General features: G+C 37.1%; 1 protein-coding gene, 1 non-coding gene and 1 pseudogene across 3 annotated transcripts in view; 2 read left to right on the top strand and 1 right to left on the bottom strand.

The window, feature by feature from the left end:
* TBC1D4 (TBC1 domain family member 4) overlaps positions 1-18,821 on the bottom strand; it is a 156,956-nt gene that overhangs the window by 93,419 nt on the left and 44,716 nt on the right. The gene's annotated exons all lie outside the window — the stretch shown is intronic.
* Positions 868-986, top strand: LOC118609778. Its single transcript, XR_004953484.1, has one exon. It is a non-coding gene; the product is annotated as a 5S ribosomal RNA (ribosomal RNA).
* LOC118609685 lies at positions 9,769-9,887 on the top strand (annotated as a pseudogene).

Genomic DNA, 18,821 nt, shown 5'->3' with positions numbered 1-18,821 from the left:
CTGAGCCCCAAACTTTTATGAGCAGGAAGCAGACTGAAAAAGCTATTCAGTTACCAGTCATTTCTCATTGGAAAGAATGACACACATAGGATGAAGGCAAGAATTGTAGAAAATCACTTCCAGGAGAAATTGGCTGGATTTCGGAATTGCTGTGGACCAGTACCTGTTATACAGTTCCATAAATCGCTCCCTCCTATCTATTTTGAACAGGGTGTCTGCTTGTCCTTATTTTCCCATTGTATGTTGGAGGAGGAGAACTAGACACCTTGTGCTTTCGGTTCACAGGTCTCTGCGAAATTGCACCCAACACACTTCATCTGTACCGACACATGATTTAATGAATGAAATTCTGGTATTTAAGTCTGAATGTAATACTATAATGGGATGAGACTGCTGGGCATCTCAGAAGTAGGTGAGTGTACTTTGACTGTGAAGGAATGTAAATAATTTGTGGCCAGAGGGCAGATTGTGGTAAATTAAATATGTATCATTCTTTGATCGGGCTATTTCCCCTCCTCTTGAATCTGGTCTGGGCTTGTGACTGCTCTGACCAATAGAATGCGGTGAGTGGGAATAACATTCTGGGATTTCTGCACCCACTCATTAAGAAAGCTTTCAGATTCTACTTTGGTACTCTGAGGAAAAGCCAGGTGCCAAGTGCGAAGTCAGGCTACTATGAGATTGACAAGCTGTGACCAAGCTAAAGCTAGCCATGTGGAGAAGACACAAGGAGAGAGATTCCTGGCTAGCCCCTAGATGGCACAGCAATTTCAGCTGCGGCACCATGCAGTGAAGGCGTCGTCCTGAAAATTCCAGCTCTATCAGACAGCACATGAAGGAGAAAACTGTCCTCACCAAACCATGCCCGTCTACGGCCATGCCACCCTCAATGTGCCCGATCCCATCTGATCTCGGAAGCTAAACAGGGTCGGGCCTGGTTAGTACTTGGATGAGAGACCACCTAGGAAGACCAGGTGCCGTAGGCATTAAAATAAATAAGTAAGTAAATAAATAAATAAATAAATATATTTTTTTAAATGCCCAAATTGCAGAATAGTGAGTAACTAAACAATAGCTATTGGTGTAAGCCATTAATTGGTAAGGTGATTTGTTATGTACCCTAGCAAATCAAAACACATAATTCCTTTTACCCCCATCTACCAACAAAATACGAATAATCGTTAACCTCTGTCTCCAGCTCAGTATCACTCTAACGAGTCCGCCCTTCTCTTCACTCCCACTGTCTATACTCGGTCTCACCTTTTTTTGAATACATTACTCCAATGGCTTCCTAATATCCCTTCAACCATTCACCAGACAAACCCATTCTCCGAATAACAGCAGGTCCTCAAATTCTGAACATCGTTTCGTTGCAACGTTGATGGGATGTCATAGGAACTTAACTCTTGGTTATATCAATTAGCCTATGGTAAAACTGGTTGTATTATATGTCATTTTGCTTAACGTCACAGAATCTATAGATGACATTGAGGACTTACACAAAGTTTCTAAATGCAAATCTCATGTCATCACTAACTCTATCACACTGAGTGGTCCTCAGCATGGCATACAAGGCCTTCCACAGCTTGGCTTTAGACCACCTCTTCGGTGCCCTATCCTGTCGTCCCTTATGGGCAATGAGCACTCAGAACAACAATAAGTCTAGTACGAAAAATCTGAGATGAGGTTCTGGTGTCTAGATGCATATATGAAGCCACTAACTAACCAGGTACACTTAAGCAAGTCACTTAAAACTTGAACTGAACTTGAAGTCACAGGCTTCGGCCTGTTTTATTTATAACATTAGCGTTAGACAAAAACTAGATGATCTCTTGACCTCTCATCCATCTATAATTTGCTTTAAATCTCTAAATGATTTTTAAAAGTTAGTCAGAAAAGGAAAGCATGTTTCAAAGGGGAAGTGACACATACTATCCTCCCTGGCTCCATCCCTACTGCCCTTAAACCTGCTTCAAGATCGGCTCCCTTATTTATTCTTAATTTCCCTCCTCTCTTTCTCTCAGGTCACATCACCTTCGCAAACCCCAAGCTTCCTTGTCACAATGCCTCCAGTGGCAGTGGGAGAGAGCAGAGTGGAGAGGATACGAGCTCCAATTTACGTGTATGAGCTATTCCTGAGTCAAGTTTCTTCCGTCGGTACCTAATACTAAATGATCTCGGCATTAGGCAACTTGTTCAACAACTAAAAGTAAAGTATAATCAGAAAGCACACAGTACTTCACCTTCAGAGGCACAATCAATTCTATCAATAGTTACGTACGAAATTTAAAAATACAATACTCTAGTAATGAGCAAGTCTCTTCTTAGCAATAATTAACAGGATCTACAGATTAACATACATTTTCTCACTTACAGAATGCAGCATATTTATTTTCCAGGCAATGGAAATGCTTTTGGTTTGAATTTTTACATTTTTTAGCCAATGAAAAATAAAGGCAAGAAGTTCAAGCTACTTTCAGGATGTGTCTATCAAACTAGAAAGCACAGGAAAAACCATATGGTAAACACCATGAAGACAGATACTTTTTTCAGCCCTGAAGACTGGAATATTTGTCAAATTAATGAATGAATTAATGAAAAGTGAACATTAAGCAGTGAGGAATTACTCAAATCATGAAAACCTGTGAATTCTTGCTCAATTGAACACTTAAGTAAAAATTCTGCTTTGCATCTCCTAAAACACGCAGAACTTGAACTGTTCCTCCTTCATTCATTACAAAGCTATGTAAACAAAGCTAGGTGTAGTCTGTAGATTGTTTAACAGTCGGCTGAGGGTGTCTCAAAGCCAAGGATACACATGGCATGCATTTTAGCAGGATCATTCTTATTTATAGATTGTAGGGAAGGGGTTATATAATTTTGTTGAAAAGCTATTTAAAATATTTCTGTACTAAAATAGATGAGATGTATTATAGAACAGACTAAAATCTGCATTTATTCTTAATATTCAGCAAGACTTCAAAGTAACTTAGAGCTTGTGGCAGACTATAAGGGTTTCACCCCTAGTCACCCCACACATAATACCTTCGCTCTCCTTTGCCCTTAAGTTTTTGTTAAAAAATTCAAAAGGGCTGAATAGACCGCTTCGCAGAACATTTTTTTTTACTACAAGAACCAACCATTTATACAGTAATGACTGTAGTATAATAAGTACTTCTATTCTCAGGTAATAGCTTCAAAAAAAAAAAAAAGGATAAAATATTTAAAGTTGAACTTTCTGATCACATTCCCTATTTAAAAAGTCATTTGCCTCCCTGACTCCATATGTTATTCGGCATAAAACTTTTACTTTGAAAATCATTTCCCATGATTTTCCACCCTTAGTATAAACACACACACACACACACGTACCATGATCTGTGATGAATCAATTTCTAATAAATTATTTTATTTTATATATGCATTTTAATTCAGGTGGGTACAGAATAAAGAAGAACTGTTACAAAGAATGTAAAAGTAAAAGAGATGTAAAAGCCTTTTTGTGTCTACGATCATATACTGCCTAAGCACAAATGAGGAAAACAACTCACAGAGTGATAAAGTTACACACACACAGGCGTTTAAACTGTCATGGCCAAAATGAGAGGCAGCTGTGAGGCATGCCAGCCGTCAGGCCCTGCGGAATGAGCACCACAGTCCGGTGTCACAGTATGTCTGGCATTTGCAGTCATGGGACAAGAACATGCAGCCCTCCAGGTTTCAGGGCACCTCTCTTGGGGACTGTTCCAGGTACGCAGGTCCGAAATAAACCAAAGCAGGAGACGGAATTGCCTTTCACCTCTGGGTGACGACCCACTCCTGCGCATGGCCAGGTATCACAGATTCAAGGTCACCGCATTTCCAATTCCTCATCTTTTGCCACATACATAGCTTCACATCACTGTTCACTTATCTTTCAGAGAAAACTTTGTGGATTCTTTTGGTGGGGGAGAGAGCATTAAAATAAGGAATGGTTCTATTTTCATAGGTAGTAATAAAATAATTTGCTAACTATTAGTTTTTCATCATTACTAAATAAAATATTATTACAGGCTCCATCGCTTAATTGTTTAAACTACATTCTAAATGATTTTGTGGGTTTTTGCTTATTATCATATGGTTACAAAACTTACTACTTTTGATCTGGTAGATACCTTAATGATTAAAGGCAAGAAGTGTAAATTAATCTTGTTAAACACACTAACATTTCCAAAATTCACATGCTGCTCCAAAATAATTATGCATAAAAAAAAGGAAGTGATTTACTATTTAGTATTATTTATTTTTCTTTACATTTTTATTGAGATATAATTAACATATAACATGTTAATTTTAGGTTCACAGCATGATGGTTTGATTACTTAGTATTATTTCTATATCTCATGAAAAAAATTTCAATTACATTATACTTTGTCATAATTATACTTTTTCCTCTTCTTACTTGTAATATATAGTATCATTATAAAGGAATACTTAAAAAGCCCAATATCTCTTCTGTTTATGTGTTTACTATTAAAGGTTTCGTGTTTCCTATTTAAAGAGCTCAAGCAAAACTGACAAGAAAAACAAATTCAAGTGGGACAATTTATTTATTTTTAATTCTTTACTGTCACCACATCTTTGAGTCCTTTTACCCCATCTACCTCTCTCCTCCCCCTTCTCTCCCCCGCTCTGGTAACCACTCGTCTATTGTCCATGTCTGAACAGATATTCTTAAGAGAACTGGTACAATAAAGATAAGAGAGAGATGTTTAAATTCAAAAATAATTAAAGAAATACTAGATGCTAGTTTTGGAAAAGATTTTCAAACAAAAGGTGATGCATATTGCTGGAGGAGATCAAGTGAAACCAGGACCTATATATGCTGCTGGGATAACTGTAAATTAGAATAGGCTTTCAATAAAACAAACGAGTAGAATGTTTACTATCTACATTCAACTCGACTCAGTAACTCCACTTTTAGGAATCTATTCCTCCTCCTCTAAAAATTAACATAGGAATATACTTCTGCAAATTATTAAGTTCTTCTTAAAAAATAATTTAATTCTTTCAAAATTTTTAAAACAAGGGTACAAATAAATGTTAAAGCTGTTTATCAGAGCATTACTAATTATTAGAAACAATTCATATGCTATAGATGTGATATATATATATATATATCTCCTACATGAAAGAAATAGATGAATTATAGCATATTTATTCTGAGAAATAGTAAACAATGACTAATGTTTTAAACAGATGACACAATTAGAAAAAGTAGGTCTCTCTCAGGGTCTTCATTCTGTCCCTAAAAAAATAAAAAGTAAAAAAAAAGAAAAGGAAAAAAACCTGTATCTATAGTATGATAATGACACTTTAAAATTTTTATTTTTATTTTAGAATAGTTACAGATTTACAACGAAAATGTGAAGATAGTATAGAGTTGCCATTTGTCATCTTCCTTTAGCATGGTATATTCATCACAGTTAATGTACCCATATGAATATACTATTATTAACTAAAGTCCATGCCTTATTTAGATGCCCTTAGCTTTTCCCAACATCCTTTTTTATTCCAAGATCTCTTCCAGTACACCACTTCTATTTAGTCATCATGTCTCTTTAAGATCCCCATGGCCATGATGTTTTCTCATACTCTCCTAGTTATTGACGACCTTGACAGTTTTGAGGCATAACTGTCAGCATTTTGTAGAATGTTCCTTAATTGGGATTTGTCTGATGTTTTTCTCATGATTAGACTGGGGTGATGGGTTTTAGGGAGGAAGATCGCAGAAGTAAACTGCTATTTCTAACAACACATTTACTAGATGGCATAGAAAAAAGAACTATAACACAGTGTTAACATTAACCCTCAGGTCTACAGGTAATTCTTTTCTTCTCTAATTTATCTAAATCATTTTTTAAAAATATTTCTCTAAAACCACATTTGTGACTATAAAAGGAAACGCCTAAAGGGAATGCAAGTAGTTAAATATGGAACAATAGCAGAAATATGTCCATCTGCTGTCCCTCCTCCCATGCTCGGAAATGGGGTGACTACACTTGTCTACCAGCTGCTGCTTCTCCTCCTGGTCACCAACATTCGGGCCATTAATTTGACAGCTGTCAAATGACTTCTAGGTACATCTATTTAGGCTAGAGATAGAGAAGGGAAAACTATTTGGGGAGACTTGTCTTCTTTCTTCCTTACATCTTTCTTACATATAGGCCAACATTGAATATCCTTATAAATGCAAGAAGAGAGAGTTCAGCTCATTAAATTTTCATCTATATGGAGAGAAGATCATGAACTACTAGATGAAAAGTCAAGTTGCAGAATAATATAAACAGTATAATATAATTTAACAAAACTATACAATATATACATCTCCAATAAATAATATATGTGCATTTCCTAGGTCTAGAAGGGTATGTATCAGTCTATAATTTCCTGAGGGGAAGGAAAATTAAAAGAGAAATTGTTTGTTTTTGGTTTTGTTTACTTTTTATACTTTTATATTATATAAACTTTACCATAAGTAATTTCATTATTATAAAAAAAAATTTAATATCGAAAAGCGTTAAACCAAAAACTCATTTACTTACAAAGTCAAATTAAGTACTACAAACAAAATTTGGCATAGTTCCAAAGAGTAAATCAAAAAAAGAAGTTCTAATAAATTTCGAGCATGACATACCAAGATTACAATTCTTCTTTTATCTAAGAATGTAAATGCCATTTTTGTGTGTTTTGTTCCTTTCTTTTTAATTGAAATGAAATATAGCTCTCTGTATTCCTTGTACATCTCTCTACCTCCAACTCCCATTATATTAAAAAGGATGTACATGACAAGCACTAATGTCAGGCAGACAGGTTCCTCAGCCATAACTGAATTAGTCCGCCAAGTCTTTTCCAACAGCTGCAGTGTCTAAAAGCATCCAGCTGTGAGGGTGATGCTTACACTTTCCTTCACTTCTTAACAAGCTGATTTGATACATACCTTAAGAGAATCTGTTAAAAACCCTTCAGAGTCTAACCCAGAAATGTAACACTGATCAAGTTCACAGCCACTCAGAGAGGAAACACTGTGTTCTTTAAAATTTTATTATTTACATTCCTTCCTTATTTCCAAGATCATTGGGCATCACCTAGATTCGAAAAATGGTAAAGGTATTCAAATTTCCACCCAACTCAACTTCTTTGAGTTCAAGCATTGCACGCCTTTGTTACAGCACAAATAAATATGCTGCCTTGAACAGATAGCACCTTTTATACCTTTGTCCTTCATTTCTATCTCAGCATAACTTCATCAAATTAAATGCTGCCAAACAAAGAGTACCAGGGAAATGAAATGTGGGAAGGGAAGTGCTGAGGAGGATAAGAGGGTTGGGAAGGATTTAGCACATCACGGTAGCGGGCCCAAGGCAACCCAGAAGCAGTTTCAGAATAGAGGGCCTTGAGGGAATTCACTTTTGTAAGATATATAGTTCTATTTACTAAGTTTTTTTATGATTCCTAGGAGAGTAGAATAAACAAAAGTGATTTATTAAAGAAACAAGAGAGTTCAGAAAAGACCAGGCAGCTTCCCCTTTCAGATTAGAAAGTCCTGCATGACAAGACTTTATTTCACAAATATGATTTGTTGACTCACAAACGAGGCTTGGTTAAAAAAAAGAATCTAAGGTCATGGACTTCTGGGACCCAGACCCAGAACCTATGGGTCAAGACAGGGTCTACTGATACTCAAGTGCATCTGGAATCCAAGGAACCTAGATCGTCAATATCTAAGGATACTGGAAACCTACAATGATGCTTGTATATCATCGCACAAGTTCTTGACAAAATGAGGCAGGTAAACAGCTGAATATCTAACCAAAGCTTCATATGTGTAAGGAGGGAAAACTATCCAGGCCCTCTTAGCGTCAACTCAGCAAGTAAGTACTAGGTATAAAGTCTAGCTCACTCTCCAAGCAGTCGTTCATCTCTCTGCACTTCTATTTATTCGATTACTATCTGGGTGTTAATTAAGGCCAGAGCCTGTACTAGGTGCTGGAGTTAGAAAGACTAATAAGCCCTGGCTCTTCCCTCAAGGATATTAAAATCTCTAGGAGGCTATTGTTTGTTTTTGCCAGACCAATTCCTTCCAAATCTCTTCCTCAAATTGTCTGAAAGATTATACTTCTGACTTCTGGAAAGATAGAAGCAGCAATGAAAGCATAGTTTGAACCTTCTCAAATCTCCACATTAAAACAAAACAAAACAAATGACTAATATCAAAACCAAAACCAATGGACAATTGCCCCAAAATTGGGTGAGAAAGTATCCTCTTGAATTTCAAAACACAAATGGTTTGTTACAAATCACTTACACCTACAAGATTCACACAGTCTCAGAATCTCTGAGGAAAGAAGGAAAAGGAAGCAACGGGGTGAACAGGCCTGGAACAGAAGACTGCAGAGCAGCCAACAGGGCCTCGCCGCAAAGCCTGGCTGGCCAATTTGAGAAGAGCAGCTAAAACTGGAAGGTTGTAATCTACTCCAACAACAGGTGAGTAGGAAGGGCCCCCACCAAGTCTGAGGGTGTAAACTCTGTAAACGGCTCACCCAGGACTCTCTTCAGGATTAGAACCCACGTGATCAGAAACTGCGAGGCATGGAAGTCAACGTGAGCAGGGCAGGAAAACAGAGAAAAAGGAAACGGAAGATCCAGACAAAAAAAAAAAGAGCGGAGCAAGCCAGGAACTCTCAGAAAATAAACCACCATGTTTCTTAACAGCTTTATGAGTATGTGATTTATATACCATAAACTTACCTTTTTAAAGCGTACAATTTAAGGCTAGGTGTGTACATACCAGAATCTTACCAATGTTCTGATCATAGTGACAGCTAGATACAATTTTTTTCCTCTTTGCTCAAATCAAAATTTTTTTCTTTAATAAACATGTACTATTTTCGTAATTAAGATTTTTATTCATTTTTAAACAGTGTGGTTTCACTTCTCTCCAGAATAAAGAAATAATGACTGGGTTCACAATTATTTTGTAACTCCACTTCAGTTGTCTTAGCAAACACTCGATTCTTGTCCAGTGTGGATTTATTCAAAAATACTCTTCGGGTTTTTTCCCCCTTCGAAATACTCTGGTTAATAGATCATTTAAAGTATGTGGGCTCCTCTTGAATTTTTGCAAATTAGTTCCGTTCACTTCAGTTCGAAGTGCACACTTTAAAATGATCCCTGGTGAAGTTTTGAAGCAACACAAACAAAATCCTATATATAACTTTAAGGGACAAAAACACGAATCTCTTAAACAGATTAATATTTTGCTGCCCCAAAAAAGTCCTTCAAAGAGGTAATAAATGTTCTCTGCTATCCCAGCTTTTCTCAAGACATTTATGTCATTTCAATAAATTTTGCAAATGCTTTTCCAGATAGCTACAAAAGTTCATTCTCATTTTAGGATGTTAGGATATACTAGTGTCAATTTATAATTGTCCGTCTTTATCACTCTGGAGAAGATGAATTTGAATCCAAAACTTCTAAATGTTCTGACCCACTTCATGGAAGTTATAAAGGATTTACGCAGCTTCAGGATTTTTAAATGTGTTCACCAAATTCATGTTTATTTACTTTATCTTGATTTGCCAAAGTCCTAAAACTCAGCTATCTAGTTTGTGCAAAGGAAATAATAACACTCTCAGAATATTGTCGTGAGGTTTAAATAAGCTAATATATATAAAACTCTTAATACAGTACATGCCGGTGATAATTACTCAATAAATGGTAGCTCTAGTTTATGGCCATGCCATCCTGAACAAGCCCGATCCCGTCTGATCTTGAAAGCAAAGCAGAGTCGGGCCTGGTTAGTACTTGGATGAGAGACCACCTAGGAAGACCAGGTGCTGTAGGTGTGAAAAATTAAAATATAAAAAATAAGGGACTGTAAAATGACAAGGTCCTTGCAATCTGTGAGGTCAACCAAGGGTTGCCTCGCCTAAAAAATAAAAAAATAAAAAATAAATAAATGATAGCTCCAATTAAGAATATTGAAATATATTTTCAAAGCTTTTCTATATTACACCCAATTCCCCCTTTCATACTAAAAGTTCCTATGGTTGCAGTCTTTTCTCCCGCAAGGTCCACCTAAACCACACCCACCATAATGCATAGTTCAAGCATGAACACACTTCAGTATTATATACTTGGCAGGCCATGTGTCTCCTTCCGTCTCCTTCTCCTCAGCTGATCCTTAAACACTGCAACCCATAACCCTAGTGAGTTATGCCCCAAATAAACTAGGAGCCAATGAAGACTAGAGGTCAAACTATAAATAAGCTCCACACGTGCTATATTTGCTTAAGGAGATGGGTCATGGCACACTGCGTAGAAGAATGCCACTGTGTGATGTGCAGATCTATACTTGGTTACCAAAAAATTGAACACCTGTTTTTTCCCCAGAGGTACCACGTGGAAATGAAAGGTGAAAATAACTACCTTGGAAATACTAAAGAGGAAAGTTCACAACCTACATTCTAAGCATAGTATAAAATATTTTAACCCGTGTCAAATGCCAGACACTTCACACAGATCATGAATCCAAGAGACAAGAGTTGTATCAGATGAAGAACCCCAAAATGCCCTCACATTATGCCACAGATTTTACAGCAAATGATTTAAATGACTCTCTTCTCCACAACTGTTCCTTTGTTTTACTGAGTCTAAAAGGCATGCATATGATAAATATAATAATAATTCAAATTCTAATGCAGGCAATTAGAGTGAAATAAAATACACAATACCATTCTTTCCACCTTTTCAAGGTAATGTGATGAAATGGAACTAGGTAGCACTCAGTACGAAGCGGGTGTCTTACATAAAACCCAGTTAATAGTATCAATATTATAATTGATATAATTATATACAACATATATCAATAAAGGCCTCTGTCCCACAAGGCCTTTAGGATCCTTCTCGAACCCACAAACATTTGGGGGAAAGAACTTTTCTCAAAATGCTTCAGTGGCAGGGACCATTTGATCAAAGCGTTTTAAAAAACAATGCTTAAAATGTTGTATAACACTGTATTAACAGCTGTTACTTATTGAATAGAACAACCAAAGGATGCGGATGGTCTTTTAAGACCCTTAGGGCTCAAAAACCAATTTGCAATATTAACTTAATACTCTACATTTTCATAAGGCTAAGCGGGAATCAATCAGCTGGTCTGGGTATAATTTCAGGTTCTGATGTGAGATCATGAGGATCGTAGACCAAGGCCAACGGACAATCCCGACTGAGTTCTGGATGATGCTACAAAAACAGCTGATTTTGTTAAATAAAGACTAGTTCACTCTGTAGAAGTCTCAATAAAGAGCACATAAATAAATCTACGCCAAGAAATCCTTCGGCATGGCAGAGGAAGAGTTTTCAACAAAGTGACTAAAAAATGAATTGCCTATAAAGTGAGACCGAGAAGTCCAAACAACATCCTATAAGCATGAGGAGCCGTCTACAGAAAGTTTTGTAGTATGACAAAATGATGGAAGGACTTCAGGAACATTAATCTGACCATGAGCCAAGTCAATTAAAGTGTGTGTATGCACACACGTTTTGTGGGCAGGAAGGGTGTACAGGTAGTATTGGTGGGTGAACGTGGTCTGTGCAGGAGCAGGAGTGTAGTATGTCTGTGTAATGGAAGAAAAAACAGAAGAAAGTAAACCAACTGGTATGTCACATCGATAACTTAGATATAAGGTGATCCAGGTCTGGACTGAGGATTTGGGAGTGGAAAGGAAGAAATGCATTCAAAGCTAACAATGAGAAGACTGTCTGAATACAGGGGTGGAAAGAAAAATAAAAATCAAAGGTAAACTACAAGGCTTGAGGATAGGTCGCTGAATTATCATCATAAACTGAAAAGGAGATGTCAGGAGAAGTACGTAAGGCTTAAAAAACATGAGCTGATTTTATGAAGTGACATGAAACATCCAGCCGCAGCCAGCACTGCTGGCAGGTATGATATAGAGAGCCCCAGTGACCACGAGACTGCTAAGAATGGGCGACACTAGAAAAAGAACTGGATTGATGACATTTCCATTACGGGTGAATAAGCTGTGTGCAAAAACAAGTTTAAATCAAGCCATTTTTACATAGGCAAACCATTTCAGAGTACTCCCAGTCTTGGCCATGTTTACTCTAACGATCATGAACACATAAATATTAAATAACACCACCGAATGCAGTTCTAGCAAACAGTGATAAGTGTGTATTACATTATTAATATAAAATTGATTCTGTTGCTTGCACTTAATTTGGAATTTGGGCTTTTCTACTATTTTTCTTACATTAACTAACTTTTCCTTTGCAATTACTCTATGAGGAAAACCACACGATTTGTTTGGATCAAGAATATAAAGGCTAGGCTACATAGAGAGGAAAATATCTTAAATTAAAAAGTTTTACTTGATCACTTCCTGATATCTTATAGTTTTATACAAAGCCACCTGAACCAAAAATAATCTTAACTTTTAATTCATGTTATTTCCGGCACTTCATCATGGACTAAATAAGACAGTAGTTTACATAAATATCAAGTTCCTCCTTAACCATTTTAAAGGAAATTATAACTACTTTGTGAAATTCAAGGATCAAGGGACTTAGCAGTATGACTCATTAGGAATTTTGTAATCTTTGATTTATAACTGAAATTAGGAAGCATAGCACTTGTAGAAAGCAAACTTATAAAGAAGCTTAACAAACAGTACAAAACCTTGATCCAGAAGTCAGAATGGCTACTCTTTGAAATAAACACTGTGGCATTCTTTCCTGTATTATCTCAAGACTGTAAGAAGTAAAATTTGTACAGATAAAAAGTAATCACTGGTTTGTTAGTAGTGACAAATGTGCCATACTAAAGTAAAATTTTAACAATAAGGGAAACTGGGCAAGAATGTAGGAACTCTCTATACTATCTTTGTAACTTTTCTGTAAATTTAAAACTACTCTAAAATTAAAGTTTTCTTTTTAAAAGTAATCGCTGTACTTCTTTTTACTTAAAGATCACCTTTTGCTTAATCTCACAAACCAAACATTTATCCAGTCAGCTCTGTACCATTTACAAAAATGAATTAGACTTGATGACAAAGACATCATTTCCCTCTGTTTCCAAACTCCCACACTCAAGGAGCTTAACGTCTAGGAGAGAAGAAATAAGACTCAGGACATTGAAAGAGCAATACAGAAGAGTCATAAAACAACTTTTTCCCTCTTCTCAAGCTCCCCTGTAAACCTATTCTGCCAGACTAAATCTTTCTCTGGCCCTGGATTAAATCTAAGGCAAGACTCACAGTTGTGTGCCAGGTGCTAGAAAATAAAAAGTCCCTAAAATAGTCTCAGTTCAGTAATTAAATACCCAATCCATATAAAAACCTAACTGTGGACTCCATTCAAAAGCAGGGCATTGCCTCCTCTGGCTCGCGCCTGCATGATGCCTGCAGTGGGGCTTGGGTGGGAGGACAGGTCCTGCTTCCTCTCCTCACCGGACAGCAGATCTCCCTAACCCCCTGTTATCTGATGAGCAAACCATTGCTTCAGACCCCTGAGAGGAGCTTGCTATACAGATGCTCAAAGCTGATTGTTCTATCCATAGGCAGGCGCCCTGCCCCATCCTTGACAAGCATGAAGGCACTCTCCCTGGATGGCCACCTACAATTCCACAGAACACCTCGGGCCCACTGTCAGTGGGAAATAGTTCCTTCCCACCCACTGTCCTCCTCTCTCTTCTACTGGCTCTATCAGCCAGTTCCTTGCCCTTCGGATTTCTCTGGCATGAGAAATTTCTATGACATACAGTCCCCTCTGTCCCCCAAGCTCCAGGGCACACATATCAGTCTTTCTTTGCCACCCTCTTGCTGGGATGAGATTCACAGTATACGAGCCACACCATCTCCCATTTCCAAATCTCCTTCAGCCTCGGCAGCTTCAGCCTCATTCATCGCCTGCAGGTGGGTGTGGAGCTGGTACCCACAAACCTTGTTCCTCGCCCCACCCTTAGCAAGTCCTTCTTTAGGAGGTGCAGCATTGCACTTTGGACCAAGAGAGTGGTGGACGCTTCTGACCGCAGCTCGAACTGAACCCCATTTTATCATCCTGTTGACACTGTAATACTAGATAGAAAATAAGAGCTATAAAAATAAGATCCTTGTATGATTTTAGTATAGGATGCTGCTTCAGAATTGGAAAAGGCTGCTCAAACGCCTAGCTTTGGAGCCAGATCTTAAACTTTTGGAGAACAGGAGTGGACATGGGGCAGAGGAAGAGGGGCACATCCACTAAAGGACTTAGCCTCCTGCAGGGCTCAGTTGTGGCCTCTTTTGTCAGATAGTATGAATTAATATATGAACACCTATTTTAACTGGTAATATTTATTCTTATTTCAGAGATTCGTGTGTTACTAACCCTTATAAATAAATGCCCCCAGAAGGCTGCTTGGTTTTAGTTCCAGCTCTGCTAATTGACAGATAAACTCAGAAATTAGGTGGACCTAGGTTCGAATCTTGCTCATTACTAGTTCTGTGACCTTGAGTAAGTTACATAATCTCTTCCACGTCTGTGATAATGCGATAGTACTACTAACGATACCATAGGGCTGGTGCCAAAAGTAAATGGACATATGTACAAATCACAGTGTATGGAATGAAATCTATTCCTTACATACATTGATTACTGTATTTTAATTATTGCCATTATCATTAGCACTATTATTAAAGATATAAAAAGTATGCATTTCTCTTGGAATCATAAAAGGATAGACCTGGCAAGGACCAACTTAAAAACTGTCTAGTATAACTCACTTAAAATTAAGTGAATCTAATTTCCCATTTTATTTAGAGCAATCGGTGTTTGAGTGCTTGCTTTTTGTCACTGTTGATACTGAGCCCCAAGATATAGTGTTGTGGAGGCCACATTATTTATCCTTAAAGTCGATTGGAAAGTCAGAATGTTAAGAAAAATTGTAATGAAAGGTGTGAAAAGACCAATCTAACAAGAATCCAGATGGAGAGACAATTATTTCTCAGGCCAGAAAGAGGACAGGTCTGAGACAGTTACATGGATCAAGTGGCATCTGAGCTAGGCCCTGGGGGATAAGTGGAAATCTGCCAGGCGAACATGAGGACAAGAGAATCCTAGCAAAGGAAAAATCGCAAGCAAGTAATGATGTACATTTAGCTATTAGGCCAAAAGTTCTTATTAATTTATCTAAGTGGCCCTTTAAACATTTTCAAAAATTCTGTATTTTTAAAATAGAACACTTGCATGGTTGCCAGAGGTGGAGGGTGGGGGTGAAATGGGTGAAAGAGGTCAAAAGGTACAGACTTCTAATTATAAAATAAATAAGTCCTGGGGACGTATGTCCAGCGTGGTGACTGTAGTTAATGCTGCTGTGTTGTATATTCGAAAGTTGCTAAGAGAGTAGATCTTAAACGTTCTCATCGCAAGAAAAATTATTTGTAACTATGTATGGTGACAAATGTTAATTTGACTTACGGTGGTGATCATTTTGTAATTTATACAAATATCAAATTTGTACATCTGAAACTAACATAATTTTTATATCAATTATACCTTAATAAAAAATTTAAATTAACTAATTGAATTAAATAGAATACTTGCATTCTAAATAAATATTTGACAGTATTTTAAGCAACGTTAAATTAAAGTGAAAAATATAGGTCACATGAATACACAATCCTACATAAACAACTGTTAAGAATTTGACTCAGAAGGGTCAGCTCTGATAAACAATCCCTTTCAAAAGTTTGTCTTCCCTTCATTTTTGAACTCACAGATATTCTAAAAACTCCAAGCCCTGTATTTGAATCATTTTCTTTATCTACCTCCTACCCTTTACATGTACATCCACCCCTCCACCCCCACCCCAAAAAAAAAAAAACCCACACATTTACCCTGTTTCTATTACAGCAGCAGTTCTGGTAGTTCTAAAGGCAAATCAAAGGCCGGGGCGGGATGAAGGCAGCCACTCACATATGGGGTCATTTGGGTGGCATAACTCCAAAAGGGTTGAAACTTTATTTCCTATAACCATTCATATTCTCAATATCTCCCTCTCCTCTTCTCTCTCTTCCCCCAACAATACCCCACCCCCTCACTCTCTCTGGGACGCACGAATGGATGTTATAACTACAAATAACTCAAGGCACTTTTACAGTAATTCAAGTTTAAACATGGTCCCTACAAAAGGAGCCCCTTAACTATGCAGCTCATTTTACAATTCTCTCAGATCATCTCTTAAGAAAATTTTGCTGATACTTATATTGATAGTCAAGTTCTTTTGTAATCCATGAGTTCTTTTTTCGCAATCATCTGGCCTCTCTACAGTTCTGCCCTCTTCCCATTCCAGTGCTAAAGGAAAACAAAACAAAATTAAACAAAAATAAAAGCTGTTGAAGTTTTATTCAACATTCTCACACCCTATTCCTTATATTGCTACCTAAAAAGGCATGCATCTAATTAAAGCACAGATTTTACCAACTTATTGACTTAGTAGTTTATTACCAGCTTTAAGGAAATGTAGACTAAAAGAAGGTAAATATCTTAGTTTAGATTAAGCACCCCCCAAAGTTATATGAGAAATGCTATTTAAAATAATATTAAATGAGAAAAATACTTTTCCAAATATTCTAATAGGTGCATTTCTTAAATTACAACAGGAAATGAATGAGAACCAGTAAAAGAAGTTATAACAATTTACAGTCTTCCAAAGAATGAAACTGAGGCAGGTATCAGACATTAACTGTGGTCTCTCAGCCATTGCCACCTTCCGTGGTGGTACTTTTGGGACTCACAGATTTTATTAAACCCAAAAATCTTTACTGAGTGCTTATTATATACAAGATACCATGTGACATGATACAGGGAATATAAAAATAAATTATATGAAATAGTGGCTCTCCTCATAGGTGATAAGATTCATACAAATAACCACAGAATAACAAGTATGATAAGCCCTAAATAATAGAGATTCTACTAGTAGAGATTACACTTTCTAGAAGGATCAAACGACCTCATGCAGAAACAGGCATTAGAGCTAGATTTTGAAGGAAGAGCAGGATTTCACTGGGCAGAAATGGGAAGAACACTGCGTTAATAAACATAAAGAAAAAGAGGAAAGAATATATTCGAAGAATCCAAGTAATACATTTTGTCAGAGACAGAATAGGCCAGAAAATGTCAAAGAGCCTCAGTCTGGGAAATTCCTCAGTGGCAAACTAAGTGCCAAAAGCTTCCAGAAAGACGTGGGGGATGAGCGCTAGGCAGAGCAGTGGAAACAGAATGGAAACGAGACTTCTCATATTTGAGTAATACTTGACCCCAGAGAAGTTCCATAGATTGAGAGCTGCCGCCCCTCACCAGCTATAGCTAGCCTGCTGACTACATGGCCTGTGCGAATTCAGAGAGTGGAAGCAGTGAAATATATGGGTTAATTTATGGTATATAAATTGTAAGTATGGAGTCAGTATAAGTTTTAGGTTTTTAAAAGTTCGAATTTCTTTGTAGGGTGCTACTCTGGTAATTAATCAACAAAATCTACACATATGTATCCTTCCTTCTGTTGTTTGAAACTATGTGGGTCTCAAGTGAGGACTTGGTAAAGCAAATGAGCAAGAAATTTAGAAGTTCCTAAGCCAATCCGAAACGCAGACACTTCAGTTTTCAAAAGGATAAGCATGAATCATAATCAGATTACTATTAAAGATTCTAGGAGCATGATTAGAAATAACAAAGATTTTCAAATAACCTCACACAATTATGCCTTGTGAGATCCTTGTGGATTCTACTCAACAATAATTTAACAAGTTACATCTAATATAGTGGAGTATGCAGATGCCAAGGGGATAAGAGAACAGACAGGCCAAGAAAACAGAAAAGCAGGAAATAGTTCAGGAAGAAGGAGTGAACAAATTCTAGAGAAAAAAATGCAGCATATATAAGAGTCGAATGAGGCCTTTAGAAGATGGAACTTGAATAAATACAAAATGCAAAGCAGTTATTAAAAGCAGGAATGATTTAAGCAGATTTATATCTGGTTATTATTAAAAGTCTGACGAGATATTCTAACATCGACAAATAAAAACATCTTTCTTCGTTCAAAATTTAGATGTTTACTTGTCAACAGAAACCCATATCTGCATATCCAAAGCAGAGCACTAATAAAATCTTGGCAACCTTTGCCCTATTTGCTTTCCAAGTGTCTTTCAGAGAAGTGATAAACTGGGAACAACTGGGTGGCACCACCACACCACAAGTATTTGAGGTGCTCCTACAAATCTCATGATGACACAAATGACATGTCAGAACAGTGACAATAAAACAAACCACTTTATTCGCAAAGCTTTTTCTGACCCCTTTAGGTCACATTAATCTCTCCATCCTCGGAAATATCACTCTAGTTGGCTCTGGTCTCTGACAGCCCACTTCCAATATCCCCTAGCTAAGTGACGGAAAGTCTTGGGAGGATTTTGAGCATGGCAATGATAAACTCTGACTCATATTATACTGGCCTGCAACAGAGCCCGGATTGGGGATTCTGGGACGATCACTCTTTCCATTATTCTCTAGAATTAAAATGCCACATAGCTATGGAGCACTTGAAATATGGCTGGACCAAATCGAAATGTGCTCTAAGTATTAAATGTATACCAGATTTTCAAACACTTAGTGCCAAAGTAACAAAAAAAATGGAACAGATCTCATGAACAATTTTTTTTATTCAACATATGTTGAAATGATAATATTTTAGATATATTGGGTTATAGAAATATAAT

The sequence above is a fragment of the Rousettus aegyptiacus genome, unplaced genomic scaffold (genome assembly GCF_014176215.1).
Source record: "Rousettus aegyptiacus isolate mRouAeg1 unplaced genomic scaffold, mRouAeg1.p scaffold_m13_p_11, whole genome shotgun sequence".
Classification (NCBI taxonomy): Eukaryota; Metazoa; Chordata; class Mammalia; order Chiroptera; family Pteropodidae; genus Rousettus; species Rousettus aegyptiacus.
Note: the sequence above shows the minus strand (reverse complement) of the source record. Positions and strands in the feature narration are given on the sequence as shown.